At 31.6% G+C, this 3,045-nt stretch overlaps 1 long non-coding RNA gene across 1 annotated transcript; it reads left to right on the plus strand.

Moving 5' to 3' along the window:
- The first annotated feature begins 463 nt into the window (after positions 1-463).
- LOC133780399 (uncharacterized) lies at positions 464-1,534 on the plus strand. The gene is made up of 3 exons (XR_009869287.1): positions 464-687; positions 796-853; positions 1,372-1,534. It is a non-coding gene; the product is annotated as an uncharacterized LOC133780399 (long non-coding RNA).
- The last annotated feature ends 1,511 nt before the right edge of the window (positions 1,535-3,045 follow it).

Here is a 3,045-nt window from a genome sequence, read left to right on the forward strand (position 1 = left end):
TGGGCGATTTGGGGCTGCGTTTTTAGGGTTCTAAGGTAAGTTTTTTTTTATTTTCTTGTTTTTTAGTTAATTATTTTGCAAATAAATCATAGGTTTTGCATTAGGATGAGTAATATACATGATTTTATGTTAGTTTTACATTTTTATGCATTTTTTTATATACATTGTATGTTTTTGTGGTTTTTCAATGGAAGTTTTTAGGGATTTATGATTTTATAGTTTTTTTTTTACTTTAACCTATCACATTGTATATATTTCATTAGAGTATATATGTTCATGATTTTTTTAAATTTTTATCAATTTTTATATCGAAATTTAGATATATTTTTGTATATTTGAATTTTTTTTTAAATTGTAACTATTTTGTTATATATATAGTTATGTTAAAATAAATTTTTTAAATAATTTATAAAATAGAAATATATTAAAATTTTTATGTTTTTGTTTATTATTAAGTTTTTAGGTTATGAAATTTTATATTGATTTTTTGTTGAGGTTATAATTAGCGGCACATTGGGATTTTTTTTATTTGTTTACCAATATCATTTACTATTATTAGATATTTAGTGATATTTGTTTAGTAATGTTTAACATATTAATTAATTTAATTTCATAGGTTGTGATTTTTGTGGTGAGATTTTAGAGAGTATTTTGCATCAAAATTCCAATATCAATCACACATTTGAGGTAATTAAGTTTCTAAAATTACAATAATACGTTATATATTGCTAGATATTTAGTGATGTTTTATTTATTATTTATTAATTTAATTTTATTGGTTTGTGGATTTAATAGCGAATTTGATTACTAAGTGAAGTAACTTTGCTAGCTTTTGGATTAAAGATTGCAAGAGGTACATATATATTCTCTTACTTCTACTTTTAATATTATTAAACAAATGTTAGAGGAGTTTGAATATCTTAAATATTCATCCATAGTGAAGTAGGTTCTGAGATTAAAATTGTGTACTGCGGTGATAACGGAAGGTTGAGAACTTGTGTGTATTAGTGAAGTATGTTCTGATAAATTTTACTGTGTGCTGCGGAGCTATAAGGAATAAATTTATTGTGTGTTGTTTGAATTGTTTGTTTTGCTATTCACATGCAGATGGTTAGGTCACTATTATAGGGGAAATGCAGCCCGATTTTATCTAGGATAATAAACAATTAGTTTTATATAGACATTCTATAAGGAAGAAACTTATTGTATGTTGTTTGAATTGTTTGTTTTGATATTCACATGCAGATGGTTAGGTCACTATTATAGGGGAAATGCTGCCCGATTTTATCTAGGATAATAAAAAATTAGTTTTATATAGACATACAACTTTATCACGTGCTTATTTAGTGTTGTTTCTTTTCTTTTCCAGAGACATAGGAGAATATATGGATAAACAGTGGATGTCAGCGAATAGGTTATCTGCGGAATTTAGGAACGGGGTCGATTTGTTCTTAAGGTTTTGTTTGGAAAATGTGAAAGACCCAAATTTTACTTATTGTCCATGTCTTAAGTGTGGAAATGTTAAAAAGATGGATCTTAAAAAGATTAAAGAACACTTATATTTAAATGGGATCGACAAGAGTTACACAATTTGGTATTACCATGGGGAGATAGCTCCGATTGCTCCAACTCTGCCAAGTAGACCAAAAGGAGTGAGGAGGAATATAGTGGAGGAGAACTGGGATCCATTAGATGAAATGATTGACGACGCACATTATGGATCAGGAGTAGACCCAAATAAGTTTGAGACACTCCTTAATGATGCCGAGAAACCAATTTACCCTGGTTGTACAAGATTTACAAAATTATCTGCGCTGCTTAGGTTGTACAATCTAAAAACTAAACATGGCTGGAGTGATAAAAGCATTACTGAGTTATTTGGTTTCTTGAAGGAGTTATTGCCTGAAGTTAATGAAATTCCAATTTCATTTTATGAGGCAAAGAAGACATTATGCTCATTAGGCATGCAGTACGAAAAAATTCATGCATGTCCTAATGATTGCATATTGTATCGAAATAGTTTTGCAGACGCAAAATCGTGTCCTACTTGTGGTGAGTCACGATGGCAAATGAAAAGAAATGGTGACGATGTCAAGGAAGGAGTACCTGCCAAAGTTTTGTGGTACCTTCCGCCAATTCCTCGTTTCATCTGATTGTTTAGAAATGCCGAACATGCTAAAAGTTTGTCGTGGCATGCTAATGAAAGAATAAAGGATGGTAAATTAAGACATCCAGCTGACACCCTTGCTTGGAAGAGAGTTGATTTGAAGTGGCCTTCTTTTGGAAATGAATCTCGTAATATTTGTCTAGGTCTTTCGACTGATGGGTTTAATCCACACGCATCCCTTAGCAGTAAGTATAGTTGTTGGCGTGTTATGCTTGTTATTTACAATCTACCCCCATGGTTGTGTATGAAGAGAAAGTTTACAATTTTGACCTTGTTGATATCAGGACCTAAACAACCTGGTAATGATATTGACGTCTATCTAGCTCCTCTTATAGATGACTTGAAAACTTTGTGGGATGAAGGGGTTAAGGTTTATGATGCATATAGGCAGGAAGAATTTAATCTTAGAGCGGTCTTATTGTGGACAATTAATGACTTTCCTGCTTATGGAAATTTATCTGGGTTTAGTGTGAAAGGATATAAAGCTTGCCCCGTTTGTCAAGAAAAAACATGTTCTGAATACTTGAAACACTCTCGGAAAATATGTTATATGGGACATAGGAAGTTCTTGCCTAATACGCATAAACTTCGGACTTGGAAGAAGGCATTCAATGGTAAACAAGAGTTTGAAGAGGCTCCTGAGCCATTGAATGGGATCCAAGTACTTGAGAAGATGTCTAAAATTGTGTTCAAGTTAGGGAAGCCCAAAGTTCGTACACCTACAAAGATGAAACGTAGTCGCAAGGCCAAGGTTGTGGAAGAGCCAAAAGGGTGTTATAAAAAGAAATTTGTTTTCTTTGAACTTGAATATTGGCCTTTCTTACTTATACGTCATAATTTAGATGTTATGCACATAGAGAAAAATGTATGTGATAGTT

The sequence above is a fragment of the Humulus lupulus genome, chromosome 5 (assembly GCF_963169125.1).
Source record: "Humulus lupulus chromosome 5, drHumLupu1.1, whole genome shotgun sequence".
Taxonomy (NCBI): Eukaryota; Viridiplantae; Streptophyta; class Magnoliopsida; order Rosales; family Cannabaceae; genus Humulus; species Humulus lupulus.